The sequence below is a fragment of the Gastrolobium bilobum genome, unplaced genomic scaffold, assembly GCF_033153095.1.
Source record: "Gastrolobium bilobum isolate Gb01-03AN ecotype WA unplaced genomic scaffold, APGP_CSIRO_Gbil_v1 utg45669, whole genome shotgun sequence".
In the NCBI taxonomy this organism is placed as follows: Eukaryota; Viridiplantae; Streptophyta; class Magnoliopsida; order Fabales; family Fabaceae; genus Gastrolobium; species Gastrolobium bilobum.
The window spans coordinates 66756-80954 of record NW_026895705.1 but is presented as its reverse complement, the minus strand read 5'-3'; the positions used below and the strand labels follow the sequence as shown (position 1 = coordinate 80954).

The window sequence follows — 14199 nt, the reverse complement described above, 5'->3', positions numbered from 1 at the left end:
ATGGTTCTGGTTCAGCTGCTGTGAGTTGTAAGACTTCCATCCTTGGTGCTTCTTGGTCGGCTTTTAGGTTCTTCACTTCATTCATGAGTGATGCCAGCTGGGCTTCCATGGCAGTTTGTTTATCTAGTTCTAACATTCCTGGCTTCCTTACTGGTCTCACTCTATCTATTGGCCATTGGAGACATCTTTCAGTAGTCCCTTCTATTATTTCATATCTTGATTCAAGTGTTCCTGTAAAAAAATATCCTCCTGCAGCAAAATCTAAGTGAGACTGAGAAGTATGATCAAGTCCTTTATAGAAAGATTGTAACACTCCCCAACTTTCTACCCCATGGTTTGAACATTTTCTTATGATGTCCTTGTATCTCTCCCATGCTTCATAGAGATTTTCTCCATAAAACATTTTGAAGTTAGAGATTTCTGCTCTAACATCTGCTTGTCGAGACATTGGGAGAAACATCTCTATGAACTTGTTAGAGAGTTCTTCCCATGTGTGGATTGACCCAGGGGTGAGAGTTTTCATCCATGTTTTTGCTTTTAAGCCTAAGGAGTGAGGGAACAACCTCATTCTCATGCTCTCTTCTGTTACACCCTCAGCTTTAAAATTGTCACAAATATCTTGGAATGTGGTGAGGTGTGTGTAAGGATCTTCTGCAGGGAGTCCATTGAAGACCCCTGCTTCCCTAATCATGTGAAACATGATAGGTTTTAGGTCAAAATTGGGTGCTACAAGAGGGAGGATTACTCCCCTGTCTGATCTGTTCTTAAAAGGAGCAGCCAAGGTTCTGAAATTTTGTTCAGGAGGAATATCTTCATTATTGTTATGATCAGCCATGTTTTCACGAATTTCTTCCCTGAGGTTTCTTCTTCTTCTGTGAAGTGTACGTTCTGGTTCAGGATCAAAGAGAAACTCAGGTACTTCAATGGAGTGGTTAGAGACTATTTCAAACTCTTCACTCATAAACCATAAAAACAATTTATATATGTACAACAAATTTTATTTTTTTTGTCAACAAAAGAAAAAGAAATTAAAGTCATGTATACAGTGTATGTACTTAAAAACAGTGAATAAGAACAAAACTTAGTGTTTCTATCCCCGGCAACGGCGCCAAAAACTTGTTGGGTGATTTGCTGATGGTGGAAAATATAAGTTCTGATAGGGGACGTTCCTCTGTTCTTGCAGAAAACAGATTCGTTCCCTTTGTTCCAACCCAAGTGCGCAAGTGCACGCATCAAGTAATAAAGGGAGTATTAATGCCCAAATTATTGTTCCCACGAGGATAGAGTCCTAATTATTGTCTTACACTATTTTATAAAGAATGAAAATGAGAAGAAAAGTTAGTAAATGAACTGTCTGGTCAAACGTTCCCTACTGTCTTGACAACGTTTCTCAAGAACAGTAAGTTCAATCTGCTGGCAAACAATTACTCGCTGCGTTATGTATGTGATCCTTCCTGTTTAGAAGAAGGTGAGATAATAATCATTGGAGTTTTATAGATACAAGATTAAATAAAGGAAAGAAAACTTACTAAAACAGTAATAGCTATAGCCAAGAGACAACAGGGAGATGGTTTAAACAGTTTAACAGAAGGAATGGATTCACTGCTACACTCTTAAAGAGGTTGTTTCCTCTGCTCAAGACTTAGCACTTTTTGGCTTTGTCCCAGTTTCTTGTCTGCCAACTCTGATTCCTCAGCTCATGGACTAGATGGCTCACAAGTTTCCATATTCCTATGGCTCTCTTGACTCCAACAGGTACTTAGTACAGAACCTTAACATGGACGAGTTGGCCCCTTATTCCTAAGCTGACCAGTAGCGTTTTTGCCATGACATCTACCTTCCCCCAATGGCTAAGCTGTCTGAAATCCCTTCCTTTTGGAAGTTCCTTTCTCAGTATGTACCCAATTTCCATTGGCGCACAATGAATATAGCTTACTTAGCCAAAGAAATACAAAAAGCTTCAGTCAAGAGTTTTGAAAACAGTTCTTTAAGAGTTTCACAATTTTTCCATTCCACAGATAGTTCAGCTCATGGCTGATAGTTTAAACATAATTATTCTCAACTGAAATCACATAGACCCGAGATTCAGTCAAGAGATAACGATTGGAACGAAGAGAAAAATACTTATATTAATTTAAAAGACAGTTACAAAACGAAACAAAAAATGGAGAAAGATGGTTTAATGCTCGTGAGGAGTCTTAAGGTTTGATACAGAGCAAAGGGGATGGGTTGTCACTTGACTACAGTTACAACTTAAATAAAACTAAGTTACTGACTACTACTACTACTAGGTGATCTTCTTCCTTCTGGACTTTAATCCCTCCAGAATCCGATGATGTTTTTGTATGAGGGTGGTCTTATTTATAGATGGAAGAAGAGTGGCAAGCTTGTAAATTCTTTGGAGCAAGGTGCTTGAATGAGGGGACAGGACGGTGGCAGCAGAGTATGTAAGCTGCACAAATTGCTGGATGGAACAAGGTTTGGTGATGATTAGCCGTAGTATGCAGACTTGCCCATGCCTTGCTTTCGTTTTTAGCCAATGAGAACTCTTGATTCTCTGCTCTTCACGTTTTCAGCTGCTCAGTTGGTGCACCGCCTTGCTTTTTAGAAGTCTTTAACCCTACGTCACCTGCAAAGTGTACAGAGGCATTAAATGAATGGAGCAGGTGCATTAAATGCGTCTCAGTCTGTTCCCTTTTTAATATATTTTAAAGGAATACTTTACCAGACGTTCCCCCACTGTGTTTTTGTCACAAATGTGTAAAACAAGTGATTTTTATGCTGAAGTTGCTAATCAGCTGAGGGAACATGTGGTATTTTGCCATCAAAATGGGCTTAGAGGGGAACGAATTTACGTCCCATCATTGTGCATGGAGTGTGCATGTTTCAGGGAGTCAGATGTGTTTCTGATCTCGTTCCTGACAGCTTGTAAAGTAGGTGCAGAAGGTGCACCACTTATGCTTTTGATGCTGGCTTTAATGGTGTTGAGGAGCTGCTGCTTGTCTTCTTTCTGTTGCTCCTGAAATTTGATGAAGGAAGATGATAGTTGTTCCAATCTGTTCCTTAGAGCTTTCAGCACTTCAGTAGTGCTGGTCATGTCCAGCTGAGGAACGGATGGTGCTTCAGGTAGCAGCTTCTCATTTTTTTTCCCATCATTTCAAAAATCTCAGCAATCCCTATTTGAGATTTTCTCCTTGATGCAAGGGGGATTGCTGGGATGGGGGAGGCTGGCTTCTTTTTCTTCTTCTAGTTGTTGTTGCTGCCAGAAGATGGAGGTTCTTCAGGTGCTTGCCTGATCACAACCTCTTTTGTTTTGGAAGTAGAGGGGGCTGCTGTAGTTTGTTCCTCCTTCAGTGGAGGAACTTCCAAGCCCTCTTCTTCTGCTAAAGCCCTAGCAATGGCCTCGTCCCCAGAAGTATCGGGACAGATAATGGGACAAGAGAGGGGGTGAGGGATTCAACAAGAATCCCCTTTCCTTTGTCAAGTTTCCCCTTTCCTGGGCACAATTGGCTTTTTCTTTTTAAGGGATTCAAGAAGAATCCCCTTTCCTTTGTCAATTTTCTTTTGTGGCTGAGCCTCTTGCTCAACCACTTGCTCTTCTGCAGCAGGTGCTGTATCTGTTTCCTTAATTCCATCTCCTTGTTATTGCCTTGGAGAGGGTTGTTGTGTCCTTGGTCGTGGTGAAGAGTGAGCAGGTGATGGAGGAAGGGATGGAACGTCAGAAGACTCAGAAGTATAAGAGCTACTTGGGGATGTCTCCCTATCAGTTGATGAAGGTTTTGACATTCCTCCTTTCTTCAGCCTCTTGGAAATAGGCCCATTATCCTCACTGTCTTCCTCCTTCTCAGAGAGGATGATGGGTTTCTCAGAGGATGCTCCCTCTGTCCTTTTTGTGCTGCTGAAGGGTCTCTTCAGCCTCTGACTGGAACGTTCTTCCTTTCTTGGTGGTGCTTTGGCAGAAGATTTCTTCTTGCCCTGCTTGCTCTCAGTAGCAACAGGGGCTTCCTTCTTTACTTTGGTGGGAAGGGGAACGATTTTTCTTGCCTGGGTGTGGGAGGAAGTGGTTGCAGATTTTGAAGGTGTTGCCTTCATGGTTTTCTTCTTTGGGACTTCAGGGCCCTCTTCATCTTCAATGTCATCAACGTCACGTCTGACGTTGTAACCTTCAGGACATGGAATGTCTGTTTCTATGTAGGTTTTCCTCAGACCATTCCATGTCTTAAAATCAATGACAAACCCCAACATTTGGTCTTCATTGTCGAAAATCTTCACTCCAGCTCTCAAACAGAGCTTTGTAATCAAGCAGGGGAGACAGACAGTAGTTTTCCTGATCTCCTTATTCAGGCTGGCATAGATGAGAGGTACTACATCAATGGAAATATTTTTCATGATGCAGTAGAGTTGCACCTGTAGTGCCCACTTGACAGTGGCATCATGCGTTGAGGGGGTGAGGTTGGTGTTAGTAAATAGAGACCAATATCTAGCCTCGTCTTTTAAACTGCCCTTGGAGAGGGCTCCCTTGGCATAAACAGGGTCACCAATGGTGATCAAGTTCTTTACTTCCAGCACAAACTTTGGGACCTCTCTGCTCTCTATATACTCTTGGTAAGGGCAGTTGGAAACGGTTGGAAGATGGAGTACTTCCTTGATGGCTGCAGGGACAAATGATACTTTCTTCTCCCTCACAGTCACCACATCAGTCGTGTATCCTTCAGGTAGTCTTTTTGCATGATAAAAGAACTCAGCCACCAAGGCAGCGTTGAGTTCTCGTGCGTTTGTGGCAAACCAGGTCCACCTGGGTTTGGTCAAAGCTCTTTTCATGAAGGATGGAAGAGGAGCCTTGTCTTACAAGAATATGTTCCTCTCTGGGTAGAGAGATACAACTTCTTCAGTGATTTTTGGTGCTTGGCCACGGCTGGCCACAGGGGTAGCAGTTACTGAAAGTCTAGTCATGGTTATGGAAGAAGGAGAGGATAGGGCAAAATGCAGAGGAAGGTGTTAATAAGAGCAAAAGTTTCTAAGTTAACAGAGAATGGTAAGGCTATTAGGAGAAAAGAGATGAGTTTAAATAAGCATGCAGAGGAGGGAAAATGAGGATTTTTTCAGGACATGGAGGTTAAAGAGAGGAAGTTGAAGAGGTAGTGGAAGGGGAACATTACGAAACGGGTGGTCAGGGTTAATGGTATTCAACTGCTGCTGATGGTTGTAAGGAGGTGGAACGGTTTAGGTTAAAAACATGGGAGAGAGGGAAATAGGGTAGGAGCAGTTGCATTAATGGCTGAGGAGACAGTTGCTTTTTCAGGGCACGTTTTCAAAATCTGCAATGAGTGCAGATTTGATAACGGCTGCGCAAGGTTGCCTGACTTAACAGGGACAGGTATCCCTTTCGTTCTTATCTCCTAAGCCAGGGAATGTTCCCTTTGTCTTTTATACCATAAAAAAAATAAAGCTAATAATAATATGAATAAGAGAAAAAAATATATATTAGAGAGCAATAGTACAGAATTAATTATCAAAATAGTAATTGTGTATATTATTACCTATTTATAGTATTTATGTCTATATATATATATATATAAAATAAAAAAAATTATTTATTTAATTATTTAATTTTTTTTTTGGGTATGTGGTTATTGAACCATCCCAAAACTACGTTCCTGCCACGGAACGTATGTCAATTATTTTGGATTAGAGGTGAACTTCAGACGTTCCTTCTCTTTTTGGGAGCTTTGTGGTTAAGTCTAACCACCCTAAAACTTTACTCCTTGTTAGAGGGCAAAGGTGTCTGATGGGACGAAAATTCGTTCCCATCTAAGCTTATTTTGATGGCAAAATACCATCTGTTCCCTCATCTGATGAGCAACTTTAGCACTAAAAGCACATGTTTAATATCTTTATGACAAAAACACAATGGGGAACGGATGATGACGTAATCCTTTGGAAAATATATAAAAAGGGGAATGGATAGGGAACATTAAATACACCTGCTCCACTCACTCAATCTCTCTGACCGCTTCGCAGGAAACGTTGAAAAGAAGTTTCCATAAAGCGTAAGCGATGCAGCAATCAAGCACGAAGAAACGTGTTCAACAGGGAATAAACAGTTCTCATTGGCCAAGAGGAAAGCAAGGCATGGAGAAATGCAAAGAAATGGTAAATCTCAACGATAAGTGTCCCATCCAAGCAAGTTACAACCCGCACCGCCCCGTCCATGCAGTCAAGAAAATAACTCCAAAGAAATTACAAGCTTTGCCATTCACTCTTCTGCCTATAAAAGGGACGTCCCAGCACGAAGAACGTCATCGAATTCCTTAAGAATAGATCACTTAGTTTATTTTGTAGTTTTTCTTTTGTATAGTTTTAGCATTAGGTAAGTGACAACACTTCTTCTCTATTCTGTGTCACCACTTGAGACTCCTCACGAGCAACAACCATACTTCTCCACTTTTCATTTTATTGTAACTTAATTTGTTACCAGTTAAATATATGTGTTATTTCTCTTCTTTTTCACTCGTTATCTCTGAATTGAATCTCGGGTCTATGGGATTTCAGTTCAGAATAATTATGTTTAAAGTAGCAGCCATGGGCTAAGTTATCTGTGGAATGGAAAAACTGTGAAGTTCTTAAAGAACTATTTTCAAAACTATATCGAAGCATTTGTATTTCTCCGGTTAAGTGAGCTATATTCATTGTGTATCAATGGAAATTGAACACATACTGAGAAACGAACTTCCATAAGGAAGGGATTCATTGTGTATCAAGTGGGTCTGTTCCTTGTGTTAAAACTGTTTTAACCCCTCCAGATTGTTGTCTCTTAAATATTGTTATTACTATTGTTATTTTTGCTTTATTCAATCTTGTATCTGTAAATCTCCAATGAATACTTTCGTTCCTTCTCTCATCAAGAAGGATTTCATATATAACGACGCGAGGAGCTGTTTGCTGTCCGATTGAACCTGCTGTTTCTGAGGAACGTTATTAGGGACGGTAGGGAACGTTTGACCAACCAGGTCATTTACTAACTTTTCTCTTCATTTTCATTCTTTTTAAAATAGATTAAGGCATTAATTAGAGTACTGTCCTCGTGGGAACGATAATCTGGGCACTAATAGTCTCATTTTATTACTTGATGCATGCACTTGCGCACTTGGGTTGAAGTCAAGAGAACGAAAGTGTTTTCTCTTGACAAACTAAAAGTAAAAGAACGTCCTTCATCGTAATATTATAAGCAACCAACAAGTTTTTGACCCAACACATATTTCCATATGAGAAGGGCATTTGTTTGAGTATTGGAACACCTAGAGCTAAACAGCCCACCTTGTATTTCAATTTAATCTTTTGCAACCCCCATTTGAGCCCAAGCCTTTTCTTTCTGATATATAACCTTTAAAGTGGCAAGCAAAATCCCATTTCCTACCATTTTTTGGAAGCCTTAGTATTTAATTAATTTTTCTTAGGCTAAAAAGACTTAAACGGTAAAGAATGGCAGGAAAAAGCTAGCTTAAAAAAAATAGGTGTATAAAAAGGGAGTGAAAGGTGTTAAAAAAAAAAGAAAGGATGGGGAAGCATCAAGTAGAAAAGAAAAGGAGAAATAACCCCTAATGGAAAAACAAAATAAAAAGGGGGTGTAAAAAAAAGTGAAAGGAAAGAACGCAATTGTTGGAATTGAATTGAAAAGAAAGGTTGTTAGTATAAAATAAAAAAAGAAGGGTAGAAAAGTGTGTGATACAGAAAGAAAATAAGGGTGCATTTGATGAAAGGAAGTGAGTTAGTAAAAAAAAGAAAAAAGAAAAGAAAAGAAGCAGTTTCCTCTTGTCAGTGAACAAAATAAGTCTTATAAGTCTATTGAAGATTAATTAGACACTTAAGGCCATCCATAGTAAGCCAAGTGACCTGAAAACAAAAGACCAAACCTAGCCCCATTACAAGCCTAAAAGACCCTTTGATGGAAATGGTATACTATACATCAAGTGTCTAGGTAAATTAGGAAAGATGCAACAATGTATTGTGATGATGAGTGACTAACCTCTAAAAAAAAGTGAAAATAACGAGTAAAAAAATACCAGTGAGGAACTCAGTGATTAGGCATTGGTTGATATGAGTTATGATGAGTAACTATTTGATATGAAGTGTAACACTGATTTTTGTTTGTTTGATTAATAACTTAGTGTGAAATAAATCATTGGTCTATTTTTGATATTGAATGACAAGTGAAGTGATTGATGTTAAAGGTTGAAATGTAAACAAAAAAATGACCTGTCATAACTGTTCAAATTGGTTGATGAACTAAAATTTTGAAAGAAGAAATAATTGATATGATCTTAAACTTGGATGTTTGCTTGAGGACAAGCGAATTCTAAGTTTGGGGTATTTTGTTAGTTGGAAATTTTCCTCAGTTAGCAATGTAATTCTTACTGGGAATGGACTGAATACAATGGAAAGTGCAGGTAAAAATGACCCAAGATGCAAAGAATGGACCCAATTGGGTATTTGGGTTGATAATGGCATATTTGTAATTTCTTTGATATTTTTTCTCTACTATTTGAACCAAGATGGAATAATTGTAATAAAAAAGCTGAGATGGCAAAGTGACAACCGTTAGATGCTATTTTGATCTAATGGACAGAAACACTTAGAGATTTAGTTTAAATCAGAATATCTGTTTGTAATAAACCAGAGAAGAAAAATTTCTTTAGAGTCAGTTTTACTTTTTTTTTAGCGCTTAATTTTCTTTGAATGTTTCTTGGAGATACATGAGTGGAGGACCTCATTCTTGAAGAGAATCAAGAGGAGATTTCTGCATGCATGCCTTTTGGATCCGTAGCATAGTGTGTTAGTTTCTCTGTGTTGTAGAAATTTGAATTTGAAGAACATATTGGTTTGTACCTTCTACTCTTTACTGTTTCTTATCTTTGTAAATGAAAAATATGTTTACTGTTATTTCAGAAATCATTTTTGCTTTGTCTTTCGACATGCATTGCTAATCCTTTTTCTAGAATTTTGATGAAGATGACAAGTACCCAATAATCGAATCTAAGCTATTCTGCATGTTCTTGATGCTTGATTAATTGAATTTTCTTGGTTTAAGTTCCATGGGAATGGGCTTAAAGATTCTTGGATGAATTTTTATTGGAAAAATTGAGTTTATGCATTTCATTAATTCAAGATTTCAAGATTAGGAATAATCTGGGGAAAAATTTGATTATAAGTCATCAATGAACTGATTCAAGATTAAGGAATTAATTTGAATCATTTTAGAACTGAATTTGGGAAAGTTTAGTTAAGTTCTACAAAAGTCAGATTCCATCAAGTTAGATGCTACAGCAGTTAAAACGCAGACATGCAATTTTCAAGGAAAAGTAATAGAAATCAGAATTCTAGAGTTTATGTCTTCATTTTTACTCAACTAAACGTATTCTTACTATTCTTAGTATAGTTTGCATTTTAGAAAGTATAATTTTCATTGAAGAAGCCATCGAATTCACCTTCAAGAAAATAAAGAAGGAATAACCGAAAGAAATTAAATTTTTCGTTCCCAGAGAATGATACTTGAATTCTTTTTGGTTTCTATACTTTCATCACAAGACATCCTAAGTTATTGCAATACTTACAGGCTTTTCCCCTAGAAAGTGCTCTGATACCATAAAATGTAACACTCTGTGTGCACCCGGTGTATTAAACATACATATGGTAATGGCGTAGCTAAATAAACATGAAAGCTAACTTTTTCTTTTCAATTATGACATCATCATTATTAACCAAGTTGATTACTTATTCCATTTTCAAAATATAGCCTGTATGTAAATTGCAATAAATAACTAACTGAATAATCTCATGGTATAAATAGTATCGGGTCACGGAACTACAACATGTAGACCGGACCATGTCCTGATACATAATACAACTCAAGTCTAAGCAAACATAACGGATATCAATGTGGCATGGACAACCCCATGCTCACCAAATAAGGCAACCAAAGCCCAACAAAGTCTCAACTCAATTAACGATATACTGAAAATAAAGCATCGTCAACATCCAGGCAAATAAGCAAATACAGCATGCATATCAACTCAACTCCGGCCTCCTGCCGCTAGAGGTATCAACCCCCAAGGTACATGTACCTGAAAATGTGCCCCAACACGGGGTGAGATCTCCAAAAAGAAATCTCAGTAAGACAAGGGGTCCTCAAGCATCTCCCCACCCAAGCTCACTTACATGTGCAATATAAGTTCTAAAACAGTGTAATAATATCATTTCCAAAATCTGTGCAATGTAGCATATATCCATGTCATGTGTGTAAGGAACACCGCTTGTACCTACAGTACGTCTACAGTAGGGGTGTTAACGAGCCGAGCTTTGGTCTTAACGGGCTGAGCCTGTGTTCAAATGTGTCAGACTGACCTTAGCCTGTTACCTGTTACGAATATAATATCAGATTGTGGCCTGACTCATTTACAAAAAATAAAAGCCTTGTTTAGCCTGTTATCCTGTTTAAAAAAATAATACAACAAAAATTTATCCAAACAAAATATACAATCAACAGCACTAGTAATTCCATAAATATTCATAAATTTAATGTATATCCAAATAGCATAATATAAAACAAAATCATTTAAAAAGTCTGTTTAATTAATAAAATGGGATGAAATAAATTGAGAAGAGAGAGAGAGGGCTATCACAAGTAGTATAAAAAATAAATAAATAAATAAATAAATAATATATTAGGCAAGCCTGAGAGGCTCTAAGGCCGAGCTTTTGAATTGGAGCTTGAGGCCTTTTTATTAAACGAGCTTTTATACAAGTCCAAGCCTGGGTCCAATAATCAATTTTAGACATGTAAGCTCAGGCCTTCACGAGCCGAGCCAAAAGCCCCTGTAAGGCCCCTACCTCGTTTAGCACCCCTAGTCTACACTATAATGAAAATGTAAGGATTACATACGTCTACAACCTACAGTACAAGGAACACCGCTTGTACCTCACCCACAGAATCACCATCTTGTATGTCTTCACATACTCAGGCTTACCGTCTAGGTGGAACACCACATACATATCATATGACACTTGCACTCAATATAACAACTCAATAGCATATCAATAATCATCTCATATTTTCACAAAACACAGCATGCATATAACCATCCCTCCATGAGGTGTGTTGGAACCAACAATGGGCAAAACTGAGGACACAAAAGCTTACCTCGCAAGCTAACAATCCAACTCAAGAGTCCACACTAGCCCAAAGTCCACAAATAGCGCAATCACAATTTGTTTAGACCAGCAATCTTATCAATATTCACAATCTAGAAGTTCATGACATAACGACAATGTTTCCTTTTTTGTTTCATGCCATTAGGCTTCTCCCAACTCCATAAGCCCTTAATCCAAGTGATTCTGACTTAGTTAAATTATTACAGAGGTTCATACTATCCAATCATGGGTCCAGAAACTCAATCTACACTTCTGTTTGGACAGAATAGTGCACAACTCGAAATTCCTAGAATATCCAGATATTTCACGGGGCCATATCCGGATATCCATATCGAGATATCACCAACCCCATATCCGGATATTTCGGGACAGAATGCAGTTCTGCATTTTCGCGAAGATATCCACCTTAGGTTCCATTTTTAAGGGTTCAAGACATTCAATCATGCATTATTAAGTGTATTATACCTTACCAATCCTTAAGTTATCAAGTTTCACTTGTTACATGCATCAAGAATTAACGTTTAACATAGAAGACTCATGAACAAGGTTCAAGAACATGCCCCAAAGGCTCAAACAGAACAAAGGGTGCTCTTGGAGCTCTCTATGCAACTTCAATGATTAGACTACACAAGGCCACGAAATGGTGATCAAAGCTTAGTGTTTTCTCTACAAAAATGGCTTTTTGAAGCTTCAAAGGTCAAGGAAAAGGCTCCAACACCTCAACCTAAGAACACACCCACTCTCCCTCACAAGGCTTTCTCCCACTCACCCATGATGAGGGTCATGCTGGAGGAGATGAGGATTGGTCATGTTGGTGGCCAGCAACCTCCGCCACCACCACCGTCGCCTCCACCTAGTCATCAGGATGAGAGCCATAGTCATATGGAGGGTGTCAATCATCTCACTAGGATGATGCAGCCTTACTTTGAGCCCGCGGAGGTCAGAGATATGATTGACTGCCGGCAGAATGCTTTCCGCAAGCATAAGCCACCTTCTTTTGATAGATCCTACGATCCAATTGCTGCATCTAGATGGCTTCAAACCCTGGACAAGATATTTAGGGTGATGCAGTGCACTGATCCCCAGAAGTTGATGTTTTCCACTTACATGTTGGAAGGAGACGCTCATGAGTGGTGGACGAACACCACTCAAGTGTATGAGATGTAGGGTCATGTGATTACATGACCATTCTTTGAGGAGCTGTTTCTTGGGAGATATTTTCCCTACGATGCGCAGGAGCGGTAACAGGGTGAGTTTGACCTGTTGGCGTAAGGCTTCATGACAGTTGACAAGTATTTGGCTAATTTCAATGAACTGGTCAAATTTGCACATTTTTCGTATTGCCATGCCTACTCCGACATTTTTGGCTGCTAAGTTCCGTAGGGGACTTAATAAGGAGATAGATAATAGGATTGCTGGAGCGGCATCCAGAGACTTCGACACTTTGATTCAGCAGTGTCGTGACATTGGGGATGTCTGCATTATGAGCAAGGCCAAGAGGGCCAAAGTAGCTGAGGTTAAGGGAACCAGCAATTCCACTTCCTGGAAGGATAGGAAGTTTGGTGGAAAAGAAAAAGGGAAGCAATTGTCTGCGAGGCAGGCACCAAGTCATTTTAAGAGGACCTCTACACAACAGGGAGGTTTTACTAGACCTCCTTCCACTCCTAGATGTATGGGATGCGGAAATGAGCATTTGGGACATTGTTCTATTAGAGAGCTGTTATGCTATAATTGTGGAAAGAGTGGCCATATGGCCAAGGATTGCTATACTTCAGTTGCTAAGGCTACAGCAGTTCAGGCGGCCCCTCTTCAGATGATTCCTGCTCCACCTACAGCAGCACCTGTTGTACCACCCGTCACTGGCCGAGTTTACACATTGGATAGGCAGCAATCGGACAAAGCTCCGAACCTTTTGAGAGGTACCATTTCTATTGGTAGTCGTGTTGTAGATGTGTTGTTTGACTGTGGGGTACGCACTCTTTTATCGCGACCCCGATTGCTGTGGGACTTGAGTTGCCTAATTCTGTGCTTTCTCCACCATTGCGGGTTACCACCGCCACCGGAGAAAAATGTGATACTTTCACTGTACATTGCGATGTAGCGTTTCAGTGGGATGGCCGCGAGTATTCGATAGATCTGATAGGATTACCGATGGCTAATTTGGAGATCATCCTTGGCATGGACTGGTTGTCCAGAAATTGTGTGATGATTGATTGTTGTGCAAAGCGCGTGGTGATGTCTCCGTGTGATTCCACTGCCAGTTCCTCGCGTTATATATCAGTGTTGCAGGCTAGGAGAGCCTTGAGAGCAGGGGCATTTGGATATGCCATGTTGGGAGGTTTGGTGAGTGGGGCACAGGAGGATATCATTGGCATTCCTGTGGTGAGGGAATTCCTCGAGGTGTTTCTGGAGGAGATTCCTGAGTTTCCGCCACAGAAGGAGATAGAGCTCGCCATTGATCTATTGCCTGGTGTGGGCCTATTTTTTTAGCTCTATACCAGATGTCTCCACCTGAGCTAGCTGAGTTGAAGAAACATATTGAGGATGTTTCGCCGAAAGACTTCATCCGACTGAGCATGTCTCCATGGGGAGCACCGGTCATTTTTGTTAAAAAGAAAGATGGACCATGCGATTATGCACCGACTATAGACAACGAAACAAGGTGACAATCAAGAACAAGTATCTCCTCCCTCATATTGATGATCTATTGGATCAACTTAGGGGTGCTTGCGTGTACTCGAATATTGATCTTCGGTCCGGATACCATCAGATTCGAGTTAAGCAAGAGGATGTCCCTAAGATCGCGTTTCGTTCGAGATACAATCACTATGAGTATTTGGTGATTCTATTTGGACTCACCAATGCACCCACAGTGTTCATGGATTACATGAATTGGATTTTCCAGCCGTACTTGGATCGGTTTGTGATCGTCTTCATTGACATTATTTTGATTTACTCCAAGAGTGAGGAGGAGCATGCAGAGCACTTGAG

At 39.6% G+C, this 14199-nt stretch overlaps 1 non-coding gene across 1 annotated transcript; it reads left to right on the top strand.

Moving 5' to 3' along the window:
• Positions 1–326: 326 nt before the first annotated feature.
• LOC133292218 (small nucleolar RNA R71) lies at positions 327–433 on the top strand. Its single transcript, XR_009748888.1, has one exon. It is a non-coding gene; the product is annotated as a small nucleolar RNA R71 (small nucleolar RNA).
• Positions 434–14199: the final 13766 nt, after the last annotated feature.